At 46.6% G+C, this 20,835-nt stretch overlaps 1 protein-coding gene across 2 annotated transcripts in view; it reads right to left on the bottom strand.

Moving 5' to 3' along the window:
- PHF3 (PHD finger protein 3) overlaps positions 1–20,835 on the bottom strand; it is a 909,072-nt gene that overhangs the window by 349,657 nt on the left and 538,580 nt on the right. The gene's annotated exons all lie outside the window — the stretch shown is intronic.

The raw sequence follows: 20,835 nt of genomic DNA, 5'->3' as shown, positions 1-20,835 counted from the left end.
CTGGGACTTCCTCCACTGGCTGGCTCTCTACGAGCGACCGGATCTTGGCCAGAATAGTTGCTGTCCCAACTTGAGGGGGTGGAGGTGAGGAGGAAGGAGAGGCTGGGATGGGTAGGCGGTACCCCGTGGATACTACGGAGAGGATCCAGGGGTCCACGAAATTCTGGCACCAGAAATGTGCATGGAGAGCAAGCCTGCCGCCCACCGGAGACACATGGACCCGGAGGGGCGCGTCATGCCTTCGTTCCCTCAGAGGCTGTCGCAGAGGAGGACTGGAAAAAGCCCTTACTCCCCCGGCCCCTTTTGTTGCTTGCGCCAATTTGGAGTCGGTGAGCGGTCAGGCTGCCTGGATCTGCGTTCCTGGAAGCCACAGAACCCTCCATACGTACGCCCCTTGTCGGAGTGCTTCTGTGACTGGGTGTATGATTTGGGCATGGTCTTTGTCAAGATGGGTCAAGACCAAGTTTGTGAGCCATTTTACTTTTTGTCCAGCTCCTCGTCCGTGGTGGAGTGGAAGAGGTCCCGGTTAGGCGAAGTTTGTATGCGGGTACCCTCTGGCAACACTACAAAGCACTCGGACTGCAAGTATACGAAACCCAACCTTATGTATAAGCTTGTACTACACAGTTTTGGTAGCATGTTGAGCAGCCAGGCTTATCTCAAGACGGGTCAGTGTGAGTTGTAGTGGAGTTACACAGAGATGAACAAGTTACTTCTTACCTTGTAACGTTCTTTTGATGGGATGTTCCTCCGACGTATTCCTTATCTTAGATATCTCTTTCCAGCTTTGCTGGCCTCGGAAATTTTTTCTCTCTAGAGGGCGCTGCACGTCGACGTCCGCCGAGTCGATGTCCCTCGACAGCCGCCGTATCGACGTCGACCTGCCTATAAAGGCCGCGCGAAGCGTCCGTTGCTCAGTTCCGTTTTGTAGCCCACAATAATTCTTTCTGGACTAGACTAATCACCCTGAAGGAGCGTAAACTGCAACAACAAGAGAAGTAGTACTGCGGGGATGGATGGGAGGGTCGATAAGGAATACGTCGGAGGAACATCCCATCGAAAGAACGTTACAAGGTAAGACGTAACTTGTTCTTCGAAGGGATTGTGTCCTCCGACGTATTCCTTATCTTAGATAGGCTCCCATAGCAGTATTCTGTTATTGGAGGTGGGAGTACTGACTTCAAGCTTCCTTTTATTGATGAATAGAGTGCAATACTGCCCTTCCAAACCTAGTCTCTTGACTGGAGGAGGAATCCAAGTTGTAAAATCGTGTAAAGGTATGGACGGACGACCATGTGGCAGCCGCACATATGTCTTTAACCGGCACTCCTCTTTTGAGGGCCGATGAAGCTGCGATACCTCTGGTCGAATGAGCCCTAAGATTTTGAGGGGGCTCTTTTCCTGCCAGTTTATAACATTCCAAAATGGCTAAAATAATCCATCTGGAAATGGTCTGCTTAGTTATCGGTAGCCCCAGCTTGTGACCTGCGTAGCCTACAAACAGCTGGTCTGCTCGTCTTATCCTAGCTAGTCTACTAATGTAAAAACTTAAAGCCCTTCTTGGATCCAGCCTGTGTAACGTCTCTTCCTCTTTCCCCGAATGGGGAGGAGGATAGAAAGATGGAAGGGTAATCTTCTGTGTGATATGAAATTCAGAAACCACCTTTGGGAGGAAATTAGGCTTCACTTGCAGAACAACTTTGTCTTTGTGAAAGATTGTATGAGGGGGTTTACAAGAAAGAGCTTGTAACTCGCTCACCCTTCTAGCAGATGTAAGGGCTACTAATAAAACAGTCTTAAGGGTAAGAAACCTTAACGAACAAGAGTGGAGTGGTTCGAAAGGTGTGCCAATCAGGAAAGTTTGGACTAAATGCAAATCCCATAGGGGAACCTGGAATGGTCTTGGGGGATAAACGTTAGTTAACCCCTTTAGAAACTGTATTACCAAGGGTAACTTGAAATAGGATGGTTCTTCTGCCGTGCGCTTAAAGATGGATAGCGCTGCGAGATAGCCCTTGATAGTGCCAACTTGAAGGCCTGAATTTGCCAAGTAGAGTAGAAAGGATAACACCGTTGGTGTACCACATGAAAAGGGGTCGATATTCTCTTCTCTACACCAGCTGCAAAATCTGTTCCAACGGCAGCGGTATAAAGATTTTGTTGCTGGCCTTCTTGCCGAAAGCAACACCTTCATAATGTCATCAGGGAGGTCCCAATCATTGTACCTCAGCCTTTTAGAAGCCAAGCGTGAAGGTTGAGGGTTTTGATGTCTGGATGGAGTACCTGACATCCCTTCTGTGAGAGCAGATTCTCTCTGAGTGGAAGTCGAATTGGAGGGCAGATGGACAAGTCTAGAAGGTCCGGGTACCACATTCTCCTGGCCCAATCCGGGGCAATTAGGATCATGGTTTTCCGGAATCTTCTCAACCTCCTGATCATTTGAGGAATGACAGGGACTGGTGGAAACGCATACAGGAGTGGAAACTCCCAGTCTACTATGAACGCATCTCCCAGAGCTCCTCTCGGGGGAAATTCCCTTGAACAGAACACATCGCACTTCCTGTTGACACTGGTGGTGAACAGATCCACCTGAGGGGTTCCCCAAAAGGCGAAGATCTCTTGAAGGACTTCCTGAGCTAGTTCCCACTTGTGGGAGACTGTGCTCTGCCTGCTCAGAGCATCCACTGTCAAGTTCTTCTCTCCGGCTAGGTGAACTGCCGATAGAGAAATCCCTTCTTGGATTGCCCAAAACCAGAGCTGCATCGCCTCTCTGCACAGTGGTAGTGATCCTACGCCTCCTCTTTTGTTGAGGTAATGCATGGCCACTGTGTTGTCCGTCATTATCAGGACATTCTTTCCTTGTACAGATCGCAGAAAAGCCTTCAGCGCAAGTCTGATGGCCCTCAGCTCTAACAGGTTGATATGTAGTCTGGACTCTGATGGAGACCAATGACTGCTGATCGTCAAGTCGTTGGCGTGGGCTCCCCACCCCGTAAGTGAGGCATCCGTGACTACTGTTATCTCCGGCCAAGGTTGCCAAAACTGCTCTCCTTTCAGAATGTTCTCCTGACAGGCCCACCACTGAAGGTCTCGAGCCACCCTGTCGGGAACCTGAAGAAGATCTGTCATTCTCCCTGAGAATTGTGACCACTGAGTTTTCAGTGCCCACTGGAGAGATCTCATTCTCAGGCGAGCCTCTGGCACTAGGAAAATGCAGGATGCCATGAGGCCTAGCCACCTCAAAAAGTCGAAGGCTGGGAGACGTTGGGCATTTTGAAACTTGGTGACCATCTGTAGAATATCTTGAGCCCTCACCTCTGGTGGCGAGGCTTTTCCCAGGGAAGTGTCCAGGATCGCTCCGATGAACTGGAGTCTCTGCGATGGTATCATTTGTGACTTCTTTAAATTGAGGGAGAAGCCCAGTCTGTGAAGGGAGTGGCAAACATAATCTAGCTGGATCTGAACTTGTTCCTAAGATGCAGCTCTGATCAACCAATCGTCCAGGTAGGGGTAGACGTGAATCCCTTCCCTCCTTAGACTTGCAGCCATTACCGACATTAACTTGGTGAAGACCCTCGGGGCGGAGGTCAGCCCAAATGGCAGAACTTGAAATTGATAATGAGAGTTGCCAATTGCGAACCTCCGGTATTTCCTGTGTTTGAGATGGATTGGCACATGGAAATAAGCGTCCTGAAGGTCCAGAGATACCAACCATTCCTGGAACTGAAGGGCCTGAAGGATCTGAGAGAGAGTTACCATCTTGCATTTGTCTTTCCTGAGAAATTTGTTCAATTCCCGCAAGTCCAAGATGAGTCTCAGTCCTCCGTCTTTCTTTGGTATGAGAAAGTAAGGGGAGTACCAGCCCTTGTTCCTCTCCGCTACAGGTACCGGTTCTATGGCACCTTTCTCTAGCAGGTCTAAAATTTCCTGCAAGAGGAGCGGATCTGGAGCTTTTTGAGAGCTGATCCCCGGTGGATGAGTCTGAGGTATGCGTAGGAGAGGCAGGCAGTAACCTTGTGCAACTGTCTCCAATGCCCAAGCATCTGACGTGATAGCCTGCCATTCCGCCAGATGTTGAGTTAACCTGCCTCCTACAGGTGTCTTGTGAGGGAAGTCCTCAGAGTGGTTTAGGGGCGGCTGATGCAGATGCCGATGGTAAAGAGGCACATGATGTTGCTGCGGCTTTTGAATATCTACCCCGTCCACCTCGGGTAGTTCTTCTTTGTCCCCTTTGAGCCGGGCGTCCTCTACCTCTTCCGAATGCGGAGTAGAAGCGAAAAGACTTGCCTCTCGCAGAGGTTCCTGTGGGACGAAAAGGTGTCTGACGGATTGCAGCGCCTAGGGATGTTGCTGCTGCCTTTGATGTTTGCAGTTTTTCTAAACTGTCATCCGCCTTTTTCCCAAACAAAGAAGAGCCATCAAATGGCATGTTCAAGAGCCTGGCTTGCACATCTGGGGCAAAACCAGACTTTCTCAACCAAGGAAATCTCCTGGTTGTTGTACTTGCGGCCATTGCTCTGCTGATACTGTCAGCCGAGTCAATGCCCGTCTGGAGGGATTCGCACATAGCGTCTTTAACGTCCCTTATGATATTTAGGAACGCCTCCCTTTCTTCTCCCTCCGGGATGCAGTCAGCCACTGTAGAAGCACACTCCCAAAGTGTATGGCTAAATCTAGCAAGGGTGCAAGTAGCATTAATAGATTTTAACGCCATGCTACATGCCGAAAATACTTTCTTAGCCATAGCATCGTATTTCTTATCGTCCCTGTCCTGTGGGACGGTAGGGTAAGCAGTCTTGATGTCAGTAGAAGATGCTGCCTGTACCACCAGACTTTCTGGGGATGGGTGTTTGGACAAAAACTCCGGGTCTGCAGAAGATACCCTGTATTTAGCAGACAGTTTTTTATTTACTGCCGGGACGACATCTGGGGTTTCCCAGTTCATCATTATTTTTCTTTGAAGAGCTTTATGAAAAGGTACTACAGGATCCTCCTGTGGACCTTTATCAAGAATATCCGTGAGGTCATCCTGTTGGAAAGCCGGTGAAGGTGTTGACCACCCCATACATTCTGTAATCTTGGCCATTAAGGCTCTATAAGGGGTTTCAGCATGCTCCCCCGGGTCTGGCCTAGCGAACTTCACCTCTGGGGAAGTGTCTAAACCACTTGCCTCATGTAAGGAATCATGGAGTTCCTTTAATCTGCGTTCCTCTGAGGATAACACCTCTTGAACTGGGGTTGCAGATCCCTGCAACTCAAATGGCTCTTCTTGATCAAACAGTTCTCCCTCTTCCATAATTGAAGACATTGTTCTCAATTGGTCTGAGCTCACAAAGGGTGTGAAACCCATCTCCAAGGCAGAGGGTGCCAAACTTGTTGTAATCGGCCTCGAAAACGTCGATGTCGTCAACGCCAACGTCGAAGGCTTCGAAAGTGGCATCGAAAACAAAGGTGGAGGCCTCGAGGTCTTCGACAGAATCGGAATTCTGTTCGAGGATATCGACAATCTCGACGACATCAAAGCCACTGAGTGCGCCGCAACCGTGACTTTCCTTGGCGTCGACGCCGGTGTTGAGGATGGCGTCGAGTCGACAGACCCGTGTGTCGAAGGTCCCTTCGACAACGGCGTCGAATACACCGACCTCGGTGTCGACGGAACCTTCGAAGAAGGATTCAAGGTCTTTGCTTTACTCGAGGGTTTGTGACGCGCTCGAGAAGCTTCCTTCGCCGGGTGCTGCGACTCGCAACGTTTTGGACCTTCGGGTCTTTCGACCAGAGCATCGCTCTCGGCAGTCTTCGAGGGGGTCGAGGCCGCTTTCTCGAAGACGCTCATCATATTTTTTCGGAATTCCTCCCATTCAGCCCGGGAACTATGCTTCGTGGGGCAAGAGATTCTCTTAGGTGAAACAGAGGAAGAGGAGGACGAAGAAGGGGATCTTCGGCGTCTCCTTTTCGAGTGCTTCGATCTCGAAGAGTGATGGGACCCGCTTCGAGACCTGGAGCGCGAATGGTGACGAGGAGACGAATGTCTCGACTTCGTCGAGGAAGAAGAAGCTTTAGAAGTCTTACCTTTTTCCAGCTTCCCCCTACGCTCCTTCAGGGCTTTAGCGGTCATGAACATACAGTCCTCACACTCCGAACAATGGTGTTCAGCTCCTAAACACCACAGACAGACCCTGTGAGGGTCCGTTAGCAACATCTTTTTTCCACAGTCTCTGCATTGTTTAAAGCTGGACCGAGGGGTCGTCGGTTCAGACGAGGAAGCCATCGAGTATGGATCGAATATCTCGAGGAAAATGGAATAATATATCTACGAAACTGAGCAACGATATTCCGAGGCACTGAGTAAGCGCGGAAAAACGGAACTGAGCAACGGACGCTGCACGCGGCCTTTATAGGCAGGATGACGTCGACACGGCGGCTGTCAAGGGACATCGACTCGGCTGACGTCGATGCGCAGCGCTCTCTAGAGAGAAAAAATTTCCGAGGCCAGCAAAGCTGGAAAGAGATATCTAAGATAAGGAATACGTCAGAGGACACAATCCCTTCGAATTACAGTTACAAGTATTCATATAAACTCTTACACTCAAGGTATATTGAATAAACAATTATTAATTTATTCATCAGTCAGTTGGAATAAGCCTTCTTCAGAAGGGAACAACATAATAGTAAAACAAATACACTTCAATACTGTACACTCTTAGTTTCTAAATCAGTAAAGACCCTTTAGGGATGGCCCACAGACACAACCTACACCCTCAGGTGACTTCAATAGCTGGGGTGCTGGGGACATTAATATCTTACTGTTGGCATTTAGAATACTGTTATAAGTTGGTAAAAGGAAAAGATTATTAGAACAACAAGAGACCACAATTATTCTTAAGCAGGCAAATACTTTTTGGATCCTTACAGCAGAGTCATTCAGATGAAGCACTTCTGATGGGTAAGTAGAAAAGTATTTGCACAATGTTTTAGAACTCTTTGAAGGAAAGAAGAATCAAATGTAGGGCCACTAGCCGTTAGACTTGTGAGTAGTAGAAAATGCAAGTAACTCTACAGCAAGAGTTAAGCTCTCTCAGACTTTGTTACAGTACCTTTGAATTGAAGAAAAAGTGCAGCAGATGACTTCTGTTCGTGTGCAGATCTCACTGTTCCTGGGCCTCAGTTGTGGGGACAAGAGGGAGGACTTCTGGGGACTCCTGCACTGCAATGCGATGGTCACCGCTCGCAACCGTCAATCTTCAAATCAGTGGCTGTTCAGTGTTTCAGCTCCTCGCGTCTACCACAAATAGCAACACTGCGGTTCCTGGCTGTTGAGATGGACTTTCTTTGCATCTGGGGTCCCACACTCTGTTGAGGGGGCTCAGGCTTGATCAGTCCTGCTGCCTGGGAGTCTGGAGGATCTTCCTGGAGCTCTAGGCCAGCTTAAAACCAACACACACAATCTGGTGTTCCTCTCGCTGGCTATATGGTTTCCAGCAGCAGCTCTGCGGAAATTCAACCAACTCCGAGATGGATATCCAGGTGGCTTACTCTGGAGTTCATTGGTCCCACCAACTCAAGGGAGAAGTCGTCCTTGCAGGGGCTTCTCTGTCGTTAAAATTGGGAGTTTCAGCACAGCAGCAGGGCTTCACCGGGCAAACCAACGGTCCAGGAGTTGCAGCAGGCGTCAGGTTCTTCTTCGGTTCCTTCGTCCAGTGGTCGACTCTGCCTTCCAAGCCAAAAGCCTTGCCTTTTATTCAGTTCTCTCCCATTCATTCCAGCCTAGCTGTCAATCACCCAGCAGGGTTGCTGTCCTTGCCGGACAGTCAGCCGGCCAATCACTACAGAGTGCATTTGGGTCCTCTAGGAGACTAAGCACAGGGAGTTTCGGGCACCTCCCTCACTTCCTGCCTACCCCAGACACCCTGGAGCCAGAGGCAGGCTTCACTCGAGGCAAAGCGAACAATGGGACCAAACCTGGTTTGGCATGCATAGTAAATCTCAAGAAAGACCTTTCCACAAAGAAATGGTGAAAAAAGGCCGGGCCATTTTGAAAAATTGCACCCTTGGGTGCTTTACTGCAGCTGCGAACGCAGCCCGCGGTTAATGCACACCATGGTACTTAAAATGAAACCACTGCCACCAGCCATTCAGTGAGAAAGGGGTAACATAAAAATGTTACATGAAAAGATAGACAAAGGGGATACGAGGTAACCCCTCCAGGAATGTATTGTAAGCTAGTGTGTGCTGGGTCTAGAAAGTTACAATGGTAAGTGAAGTCAATTTTACTTTACTTTTCTGGGAAACAGTAGTTTACCCCAGAGAAGGTATTTAAACCTTTGGGAAATCTGAAAGACTTCCCTGTGCCACTGCACTGAAGGTGCAGTGTGACACAATGTAAAAGATGATGCCTATGAAGTTTGTCAGAGTCCACAACCAAAAGAGAAACAGTGTTCAAAATCACATTAAAATACATGAGCGAGTGTGAAAAAGGGTCTCACTCTCTCCAGGTAAAAAAAAAATGAAGTCCTCAAAATCCCTGTGTGCCTCGAAATTTAAAGGGGAAGAAGGTTTTTTTCTGGTGAAAAAGGTACGGTCCCCCGTCCCTTGGAAGGGACGTCCATGCAGTATGGAAAAAAGGGGACAGGACGTAAGAGTATGGTCTGGCTCGTTATTATGCAGTCCTGTTTATTACGTGTAATAACACACATCACTTAAAAGTTTATTACGTTCAGATGTATAATGCTAGGTTGTGTTTTGGGTACGTACATCAACTTTTAAAGGAATTGCTTGTAATCCAACTATGATATTCTGTTTTCAAATGTTGGCTTTTTTATTTTCACAAGAGTTGTTATAAACTCTTGCCACCTTTATGGCAGAATATATTTCTGGCTGTTTTATGCAGGGCGCGTTTGTCCCCAGAACCCATTCATCTATAAGACACAGTCGTTTTTATTCACAGATTTTTATTCACATTTAACAACAATTTGTATTCAAAATATATTCACAATAAAATATTAAAGATCGCCCTGTTGTAGATTTCATAATACATGCGAATACCGCACTAACACATTGCATGCTGCTGGTTCGTTAATCAAGCATGTTACACTCCATTAAGCGCTCATTTTTTATGTACTTTGTATGTAAGTGCCAAGTTGGGAACTGTTTTTTCAATGATGTTTCCAACACCCATTGGACACATGCGTCTAAACTGCTTCATTTTCAAAAGAAGGTTATTTGCCGCTTCTAGCCCATAATGTTTTAGATACGTATCGTTCAGTTCCTGCACCAATCCTCATCTGTGACATTGGTTTCGCCAAGCGCAACAAATCTAATAAATGTTTAGGATTCAACATGAAACATTTTACGTGACAAATTATCTATTTCCAAACATTTGTGCGCATCCTGCGGGGGATCATTAATTTTATGCCTGTAGCACCATTTGTAAAAGTGATGTTTATATAAAAGCTGTGATAAAATTATGACGTCACCCAGCATTATATTGCAGCTCTATTAAATCTACCATGAAGCCTTCAAATGTCCGCCAGCTTTATATAAAAATAATATAAAATGTATAGAACGTTTATATAAAATAAATAAAGTTCTTATCAAATGTCTGCCCACTTTATATAAAATTATTCAAAGGCATATCAAATATACAACAACCGCATACCTTATAAAATCTGTTAATAAAATGATTACATCACACCATAAAGACCCCAACAGAATCACGAATCAACACATCAACACCCCCTAACACTCGCCGGCTAACTCCTCACAACTCACTATGCCCTCGACCAAGCAACAGCGCACACACGCTCTCCCATATTAAAATAATGTTAATATAAACTGGATATTAAAATAATTTGTATATAAAGTTTAGATTCACTTTATATCAAAACGTAGCAAGAGACACAAACTTTATAACCGTTTATATAAATCGGAAATACATTTAACAATTTTATATCAATTTAATATAAAAATATCAAAATGCTATCAAAAAATCCTATCAAAGGGGCGGGACTAAGGACACCAAGGGGGCGTTCCTACCTGTCAAAATGTACTTGATGGGGAAAGAGGGCCCCATATACTACTCGCATACTCAACTAAAACAAGAATTGTTTAATACTCAATCTTTTCACTCAGTACAGTAAGTTATGCATACAATTACAGAAAGAAAATGCTTAGAGAAACAATTACATACAGTAATCAAAACCACTTCACAGACCAAACATAGTATAGCTAAATGAGAGCCCATGAGACACTCTCTTACGGGTTATGGGACACTAGTCCCTTCTTCAGAGGTAAACCCACATGGTATTTCCAAAATGATAAAAAGATAAAACACAGTCAATATAAAGCAATCAATAGCATAGAAGAACAAGTTACTTACCAACTGCAACCTTCTTTCGATTGGATGTTCACCCCACGTATTCCTCATCTTAGATATATCCTTACCTTCAGCTTGCTGCTTCGGAAAAAATAAATAAATCTTCCCTCCACCAAAGGGCGCTCCTCTCGAGGCCGCGGCATTGATGTCCCTCGGCGGCATCCATCGAGCACCTACGTCATTCACTGTATAAGAGCCTCGAGCGCGCCCGTGGGCTTCAGTTCTGTTTTTTCGTATATTGTAGCCCATGGATTGTAATTAATGGTGTGCCTCTCTTGACCCAAGCCTTAAAAGAATTTAAGAGTTCAATTCACATAAACTGTACTGTGGGGTTGGTTGGGAAGGTCGATGAGGAATACGTGGGCGGAACATCCAATTGAAAGAACGTTACAGTTGGTAAGTAACTTGTTCTTCAAATGGATTGTGTCCTCCCACGTATTCCTCATCTTAGATAGACTCCCAAAGCAGTTTTGTCCCAGAGGTGGGAGTACAGAATTTTTCTAATCGTGTACAGAATGGAGTACAGATTTGGCAAACAAACTTCCTTGAGAAGAAGTCGAGTCCAGGGCATAATTTTTTTTAAAAGTATGCATGGATGACCATGTGGCTGCTGCACAAATATCTTGTACTGGGACACCCCTTTTTAGTGCTGTTGAAGTTGCCATGCCCCTGCTTGAATGAGCTCTCAGTCCATCTGGTGGTTCTTTCCCAGCCAATCTATAGCATTCTGTTATAGCCAAATTTATCCATCTAGATAATGTTTGTTTAGTTACAGCAAGTCCCAATTTGCAGCCATTGTACCCCACAAAAAGTTAATAACACTGACATACTTTTGCCAATCTTGAAATATAGAAACTAAGAGCTCTTCTGGGATCTAGTCTATGTAGTCGCTCCTCTTCTTTACTTGCATGAGGAGGAGGGTAAAAAGTAGGTAAAGTTATTTTCTGTGACATGAAAATCCGAAACAATTTTTGAAACTACTTCCTTATAAAAGATGGTGTGAGGAGCACCGCTAGAAAGCGCCTGTAACTCACTTACCCTTCAGGCTGATGTCAATGATACAAGAAGTATTGTTTTTAGAGTAAAGAGCCTTAGTGGACAAGAGTGTAAAGGCTCAAATGGAATTCATGTGAGGAATCTCAGAACTAAGTTCAAATCCCACACTGGAACCTGAAACGGTATTGGTGGAAATACATTATTTAAACCTTTTAAGAATTGAACTATTAAAAGGTATATTGAAAAGTGCTTAAAAATAGATAGCGCTGTCAACTATCCCTTTATCGTACCAAACTGGAGCCCCAGATTAGCTAAATGTAATAGAAAAGATAAAATTGTGGGGATATTACATTGAAAAGGGTCCACATTCTTTTCTCTGCACCAGTTACTGAACTTGTTCCAACAACACCGATACAGAGATTTGGTTGCTGGCCTTCTGGCTGAAAGCAAAATCTCCATCACGTCATCCAGAAGATCCCAATCCTTATATCTCAACCTCTCAGAAGCCATGCTTCAAGGTTGAGTGTGTTGACCTCCGGATGGAGAACATGACCTTCCTCTCGCAAGAGGAGATCCCCTCTTCTTGGAAGACGAATTGGAGGGCAGATGGACATATCCAGAAGGTCCGGGTACCACGTTCTCCTGGCCCAATCCAGGGCAATTAGGATCATGGTTTTCCTCAACTTTCTCAACCTCCCGATTACTTGAGGGATCACAGGTACTAGAGGGAATGCATACAGGAGTGGAAACACCCAGTCCACCACAAATACATCCCCTAGAGCTCCTCTCGAGGGAAATTCCCCTGAGCAGTACAGTTTGCACTTCCAGTTGGTAGCGGTCGCGAACAGATCCGCTTGAGGGGTTCCCCAAAGGGCAAAGATCTCTTGAATGACTTCCTAAGCTATCTCCCACTTGTGGGAGACTGTGCTCTGCCTGCTCAGAGCGTCCGCTGCTGTGTTTTACTCTCCGACTAGATGAATTGCTGATAGAGAGATCCCTTCTTGTATTGCCCAGAACCAGAGTTGCATCGCCTCTCTGCACAGTGGTAATGTCCCCACTCCTCCTTTCTTGGCGAGGTAGTACATGGCCACTTTGTTGTCCGTCATTATCAGGACATTCTTTCCCTGTGCAGAGGGCAGGAAGGCCTTCAGCGCTAGTCTGATTGCCCTCAACTCTCAAAGGTTGGTGTGTAGTTTGGACTCCGATGGAGACCTGCGACCGCTGATTGTCAGATCGTTGGCATGGGCTCCCCACCCCGTGAGTGAGGCGTCCGTTACTACTGTTATCACTGGCCATGGTTGCCAAAAAGATTCTCCTCTGAGGATATGATGTCTGCAAGCCCACCATTGTAGATCCTGTGCTACTTTGGCTGGAACCTGCAACAGAGCTGACATTTCCCCTGAGACTTGGGACTATTGAGTCCTGAGAGCCCATTGAAGGGATCTCATTCTCAATATGGCTTCTGGCATGAGAAAAATGCAGGATGCCATCAGGCCGAGCAACCTGAGAAAATCGAAGGCCGGAAGATACTGGGCATTTTGGATTTTTATTACCATCTGCACAATGTGGTGAGCTCTCTCTTCGGGAGGAGAGGCTTTGCCCAAGCAGGTATCCAGAACTGCTCCGATAAACTGGGGTTTATGTGCTGGTATCCTGTTTGACTTTTTTTAAATTCAGAGAAAAACCCAGTCTGTGAAGGAAGTGGCAAGTCCTGGACAGATGATCCCAGGCTTGTTCTGGAAAACGTGCCCTGATCATCCAATCGTTTAGATAGGGGTATACATGAATCCCCCCCTCTCCTGAGACTTGCTGCCATTAGCGCTATCAACTTGGTGAAAGCTCTTGGGGCGGAGGTTAACCCAAATGGCAGAACTCGAAATTGATAGTGGGAATTGCCAATCGCAAACCTCAGGTACTTTCTGTGCTTGAGATGGATTGGCACATCAAAGTAAGCATTGTGAAGGTCCAATCATACCAACCAATCCTGGAGTTGGAGAGCCTGAAGGATCTGAGAAAGTGTGACCATCTTGAACTTGTCCTTCCTTAAGAACTTGTTCAAGTTTCTCAAGTTCAAGATGGGTCTCAGTCCTCGGTCTTTCTTTGGAATTAGGAAATATGGGGCATACCAACCCTTGTTCCTCTCCGCTACAGGTGCATGTTCTATTGCACCTGTCTGTAGCAGAGTTAAGCCTTCCTGCAACAGGAGCGTATCCCGAGGCAGTAACCTTGGGATACTGTTTCCAGTGCCCAAGCATCTAAAGTAATGCCCCGCCATTCTTCTAGATGCTGTGAGATCCTGTCTCCCACTGGGGTCTTGTGGGTCAAAACCTCAGAGTGGTTTTGCGGCAGCTGCAGCAGCAGCTGAAGGGACAGATGCCGCTGCTGGGGCAGATCTAGCACCTTTTCCTCGCCCCCCGAGGACATTTTGTTTGACCTCCCTGACTGGCCTGTCCTCGTCCTCTTCCAACTGAGGAATAATAACGAAAAGGACGACCCCTCCAGGAAGATGAGCCTGTGTAGGGGCGTTGCTGAGGTTTTCTTATAGCGGCACTGAGAGATTTAGCCACTGCCTTGGAGGTCTGCAGCTTTTCCCAACTTTCATCCGCCTTGCTGCCAAACAACCTCGAGCTGTCAAAAGGCATATTAAGAAGCCTGGATTGCACATCCGGCGCAAAACCAGACTTTCTTAGCCACACAAATCTATGTAGCACCGTGCTAGGTGCCATGGACCTACTGATACTGTCAGCTGTGTCCAAACCTGATTGAAGGCATTCTCCCGAAGCCTCCTTTCCATCCCTTATTATGGCTAGAAAGCCATCACGTTCTTCACCTTCTGGGATGTGTTCAGCTGCCGCTGACATGCAGTCCCACAGGGTATATGTGAACCTTGCCAAGGTACAGATTACATTAGTAGACTTCAAAGCCATTCCCTGGTGTAAAAATCTTCCTAGACCATGCATCCACCTTTTTATCATCCCTATCTGGAGGGATTGTAGGGTATGCAGCATTTCTTGTGGAAGTGGCTGCTTGTACTACCAGGCTTTCTGGAGATGGGCGTTTGCTCAGATATTCTGGATCAGAATTGCAGGGTCTATATTTAGACACAAACCTTTTATTTACTGCCGGGATGGCTTCAGGGTGTTCCCATGCAGAATTAACCATTTTTGCAAGGCAATGTGAAATGGAAGAAAGGGGTCTTGCTAAGGTGTTCCTGATAGAATATCAGTCATATCACCATCCTGATAGACTGGTGAATTTCTACCCCATCCCATAAATTCAGTAACTCTCTTCACAAGTTTTCTGCAGCCCGCATCAGCATGCTCTGATGGGTCTGGTTTATCAAATTCATACTCTGGAGAGGTGTCCAGACCACTTGATGTTTGCAGGCATTGTTGTAATTGTTGAATTTTTGACTGAGGATCAATTAATTCCTCCGGAACAGGTCTTGTGCCAAATTTAACACCAGCAGACGTGATTTCTTCATCTGCTGATGATCCCCCTAGATAGATAGATGACATGGTCCTAAAAAAGTCATGTCTACTCTCAGGTCGAAAAACCTTTTCTGGTAATGTAGGTTTTTCCCTTGTAAATGGCTTGGGCGTCGTCGAAAGCGTTGATGGCGTCGACGCCGTTACTACAACCTTCGATGTTGTCGAGTGAACCTTGACCTCGAGCTAATCGTCGAGGGAATTGTGGAAACCTTCGACACTGTTGAAGGAGTCTTCGAAGTTGTCAATCGTGTACTCGAACACAACCTCTTTCTAATGAGTTGTCGACGCCTTGTAGGCGAGAGCCTTCAAAGACTTTGATGGCGTTGATGTCGACTTCGATGGCGTATGGTGTTTTGACGCCATTTTGTTTCCCTCTACCTACGATTTATGCACCAGAAGGTCTTTCTTGTGAGGTGATCGGGAAGAGTCCCTGGATAACACCCTCGACAACTTTGTCGGATTTTCTTGTTTTGGACTTTCTTCTGTCACGTTTTTCGTGAGTAGGGGCATGGTCTTCTTTAGACTTTTTTGAGGGGGTCTGAGCCCCATTCTCAAAAATCTTTGCATGGAAACTCGAAAGGCTTCCCATTTACTCGGGGAGTCATGCTTCGAAGGGCATTCTATCACCTCCTCCGAAGACGTCGAGGAAGAAGAGGGAGATCGATGTTTTTTCTTTGTCTTTTTGAATGACGAAGAAGAAGACTTTCCCGATCTACTCCAGGACCTATATTTTTTATGAGGTTTTTTCGAAGACTCGGCCGAGTCTTTCCCCTTCGAAGTAAACTTCGATGAACCCTCCCCACATCGCCAGTTTACCTCTGTGTTCTATTAAGGCCTTATGGGTCATCGACTAGCACGAACCACACTCTTCAATTGGGTGGTCAGAACCGAGGCACCAGAAACAATTCTTGTGTGGATCAGTCAAAGACATTTTATTTCCACATTTTAGACATTTTTTAAATCCCGTCTTCGGTGTGGAAGGGTTCAATGAAGACGACAGTTTTTCTTTTACGAAAGACTGAAGCACCGTTTGAAACGATCCGAAGCGAAGCTAACGGAAAAACGCAAGTGAAGCCAACGGGCGCATTCGAGGCTCTTATACAGTATATGACGTCAGTGCTCGATGGATGCCGCCGAGGGACATAGACGCCGCAGCCTCGAGAGGAGCGCCTTCTGGTGGAGAGAAGATTTTTTTTTCCGAAGCGCAAGCTGAAGGTCAGGATATATCCAAGATGAGGAATATGTGGGAGGACACAATCCATTCGAACCAAGATTTCCATTACCACTCTCGGAAGCACAAGGAATTATCCCCAACCTGTTAAAGCAAGGCAAAATACCTATCGAATAAGTAGGTCAGTCAAAGCAAGCAAATGTACCCAGTCAAACAATTGAAATATTCGAGCAACAGTATTAGTCAGATGACCATCTGTAAGAAAATAAATTTAAAAAATCAATAACCGTGCTAGTTACCCAAAAGTAGTGCATTGCAGAGGATACATTCAGTACCTCATGGTTGTCAAAACGTGAATACGGCCTCTCATGTTTGTTCAATTGCAGCAGCACTGTTAAAATCAAAGGCGAACACCTGTAGACTCACTACCCTCAGAATCTTGAACACTAGATCATCTTAGAAAACACAGAGCACGGATGTGTACTCCTACCTGGCAGAGCCAAGATGATTTATGCTACAAGGTCCAAGTGCAACACTGACTGCGAGCACCCAAGTCGGGCACCGGTCCCAAGAAAAAGACGGGGGGCCAGCATCGCCACCCCTGTTCTGCACGTTGGTGATGTCAGACTGTGGCGCCATCTTGAGAGGGTTCTAATATTAATGCACACCCATGTTACAGGTTAATAAAAAAGCACCACATTGTTGCAAACAGTGAGCAAGTAAAAACGAAGTAGTCTAGAGCTCTCCCCAGTTGAAAATGACCAAAGGTACCAAAACAATGTGTGGAAATGACAGTCCAATCGACACATGTGCCATGTTCCTGAACAATTACCTAATTGGAATGACGTGATGATGATATTAATATAAGAAATCCAAAGTAACCAGGGAAAATTAACTCACCATATTTAATGAGTAAACAAAGTTTCTGTAAGTTTCTGATAGAGCTCCACGTGGAGTCATATCAGCAGCAAGGTGGGACCTCTGCCAAAGTCAGAGATGCAGCTTCACTCCCTCTCTGACCACCCACAGAGAATGCCAGTGCTGCTTGAGCACATGCAATTTCAAACTATTTTTTTTTTACTGCTAAATGCTGCACGGCTATAGAACAGGCATAACATTCCTTTGGCTGGTGAGGTGGGGGCTCTGAGTAGAGTACATTGTCAGAGGAGAAGGTAGCCCTCCTGTCCACCTTAGAAAACCCCAGCGCTGCCTATTCAGGCATGTTACAGGCAGAGGTCAAAGTGGGGGAGAACTATAGGGTACGAAGTTACTCTACTTTTGTTTTTAAAGTAGACATCGTCCCCTTACTATTTTTTACTTGGGCATACCGTTCCTGGACGGTGCCCACAGTTAAGTAGTTGATTTCACTCCTTGTGTGTGACGCTTTCTGGGGGTAGAGCATTTCGCTGAGGATTCGCTTTGTGATTCTTGCCTGGGAGGCAAAGGGGATGAGACTAGAGGTGGGGTACGATTTTAAAGTGAGTCAACCCACCAGTGCCCACTGAGGTGTTGGCCTTTTTATAAAATTGTTTTATAAAACCTCTTGCTCAAAGTAAGCAGCAGAAGCTAGGCGGATGGCGAGACGTGGTGGGTGGCATTTAAAGTGTGTCACCCCACCAGTGTCCACAGAGGTGTATGCCACTCCAGGCCACTTAAGGTCCGTAGGTTACATAGTCTCACCCTCTAAAGGGCTGGAATAAGGTCTGCCTTCCTTTGGATGAATTGGGTAGCGCAAACGGCGCATTTTAGGTGCATGGACTTTAAACATTCTGTTTGCATTGTCTATTCTAATTATGTTCATTAAAAACACGGTAACAGCAGGATCTTTTGGGGTTATTGAGCTACCTGTAAATGCAGCCATCTTATAAGAAAAGTTGTGTGCCGGTCAGAGCCTGCCCCAGAGCACTTCGGAGAGCATCTTGCAAGGGGAGGCATTCTTTCCATAAAACGAACACTGCGGCAGATCGATACTGGATGCACAGGGAACTGCTCCTCCCTGCAGAGATCACCAACACTGTTCAAGCTAAATAAAGGTTTTCGTTTCCAAAACACGAGCAAGTCAGCCCTCCACTTCCTCAACACTGACGAAACTGCTTATAAATGACAAGACGTCTGAAGAGCACTACACACAAAGTATTAATCACAAAATAAAAGTAAGCAAGCTGTAAATATTTGTAAAATTAAAGAAACAGTCTGCTTCATCTCACCAGCAAACCTGAATGCAAATAGTGTTCGGGTGGCGTGGTGCTGAATTAGACTTTCATCTGTATGACCTTGATTAACTATCATTATATTTGGTAGTAATAACACCTATTGATACAGCACCTAGACGCCAGAAGCACTGCAGCAGAGACCCAGAACGTGTCAACCCTGTGTCTGTGTCAGTGTCTATGGTGTGTTAGCCATGTGCCCATGACCTGTGTCGGATCCTCAGCCTGTGTGACCACAGAGCCAGTCCACTGGGCGATCCCAGTGTTGGTGTCCCATTGGGTGAAGGACACCCGCTGGGACACCAATCCAGTCTAGCACCCCGTTGGACAGCATGAGTGGAGAACCTCGAACTGTATTTTGAGGTGGTGGAGATCAAGAAAAGGGCAAAACTGCCAACTTTGCTATACACAGCAGGCCAAGCAGTTCAAAAGTTGTTCAAGACATTGTGGCCGAGGGATCAAACATATGCCGCAGCCATTGCCACACTGAATGAATACATCATGCCCATGATAAACCGTGACTACGAACGGTTCTGGTGACTACGAACGGTTCAGGATGAGATGTGCTAGACAAGATGAAGGGGAGAGCTTGCATGCATTACATGGCAAAGTTCAGAACATTGCGCTTTCCTGCGCTTTGGGCAACTTTGAGGATGAGATCAAGGCTCTGATAATTTATGGCAGTAGCTTTGTCAAGCTGGGGAAGCTAGTCCTGAGGGAGCCAGGGTTAACCCTGGAAAGAATCCTGTAATTGGGACGAGACCAGGAGCTGGTGGACCTACGTGCGTCTGCCATGGACATCTCCAGGCAGCAGTTCAAGCTGGAAGTGGTGTGTATCGTGGGGAAGTCACAGGGTACTAAGCTGGCAAGAAAAGGGGAGTGGCCACGAAAGGAGTCGGGCGCAACGTTATTTTGCAAGGGTCTGCCCAGCCCCATCACCAGCCAGCCCAGTGGCGCCAGCAGCAGGGAGTGCCTCAAAGGAAGACATGAGGCAAGAAACAGGAAAGAAACAACCTAAAACAGCCTGGTCCAGCTGGCAGCGCAACAGAGGAACAAGTTGCTTTCTTACCCGGTAACGTTCTTTCGATGGGATGGTCCGACGACGTATTCCATATCTATGACAGGTAATGTCCACAGCTGTGCTGCTTCGGAAAATCTTTGGCGTCTGCGTCCTGCGTCGATGACGTCGATGCACCGTCCCCGAGGACCTCCTCCGACGGCCGACATCACCCGATGTGATAAGTAGGACGCACGACGCCCATAGCCTCAGTTATAGTTTTTTCCCAGAACGTGTGCCACCAGTTTCCTGCCAGTCAGACACACAAGGCCTTGCGGAACGCAAGCTGCAATCGCAAAAGAAATTCTGCAGCGGGGAAGGCAGGGAGGGAGCGATATGGAGTAAGTCGTCGGACCATACCATCGAAAGAACGTTACCAGGTAAGAAAGTAACTTGTTCTTCGAGGGGATTGGGTCCTCCGACATATTCCATATCTATGACAGACTCCCAAAGCAGTACCAAGCAAGGAGGAGGGAAAGAATTTAGAATATAAATTTAGCATGCCCAATCAAATTGCGGAATAGAGAACTGCCTTGCCAAAGGCCAGATCTTGCCCTCTGATGGAATCGAGGGAGTAGTGACGTACAAATGTACGTACTGAAGCCCAGATGGCTGCATCACAGATGTGACGAATAGGAACTCCCCTCTGCAGGGCAGTAGACGCAGCCACTCCCCTGGTAGAATGGGCCCGCAAGCCAGCCGGAGGATCCTTACCCGCCAAGCGGCAACACTCAGAGATAGCTAAAATAATCCCACGAGACAGTCTGTTTCGTCACAGCTTGTCCCAAACGCTTTCCAGCGTAACCAATGAAAAGTTGATTGTCCACTCTGACCCGGGTTATGCGCGAAATATAAAAGCTCAATGCTCTCCTAGGATCAAGCCTATGGAGCCTCTCCTCTTCCTTACCAGGATGTGGAGGAGGATAGAACGCCGGAAGAACCACCTTCTGGCTCCAATGAAATTCCGAAACCACCTTCGGAAGTAAAGAAGGACAAACTCTAAGGACAACCTTGTCCTTATGAAACACAGTGAAGGGTGGCTTAACTGAAAGTGCCTGTAACTCACTCACTCTGCGAGCGGAAGTAACCCAAACCAAAAACACAGTTTTCAGAGTTAACAGCCTCAAAGGGCAAGAATGTAAAGGCTCAAACGGAGCACCCATAAGAAACTTAAGAACAAGGTTCAAATCCCAACCTGGCACCAGAAAAGGTGAGGGAGGGAACACATTAGTGAGCCCTTTCAAAAACTGTGAAATTAAAGGAATCTTAAATTAGGAACACTCTTCAGACGAGCACTTAAATATGGACAGCGCCGCCAGGTATCCTTTAATGGTCCCCACTTGCAAGCCTCTGTGGGCCAAAGAAAGTAAAAAAGACAGAACCATGGGAATGTCACAATCAAAAGGATCCACATTCGTAACTCTGCACCAGTCGCAGAACTTTCTCCAACGGCAACGGTACAGAGACTTTGATGACGGCCGCCTGGCCGAGAGCAACACCTCCATCACGTCTTCAGGGAGGTCCCAATCCTTATACCT

The sequence above is a fragment of the Ambystoma mexicanum genome, chromosome 4p (genome assembly GCF_040938575.1).
Source record: "Ambystoma mexicanum isolate Mex_15411 chromosome 4p, UKY_AmexF1_1, whole genome shotgun sequence".
Classification (NCBI taxonomy): Eukaryota; Metazoa; Chordata; class Amphibia; order Caudata; family Ambystomatidae; genus Ambystoma; species Ambystoma mexicanum.
The sequence above is the reverse complement of the archived record's forward strand: the minus strand, read 5'-3'. Positions and strand labels throughout refer to the sequence as shown.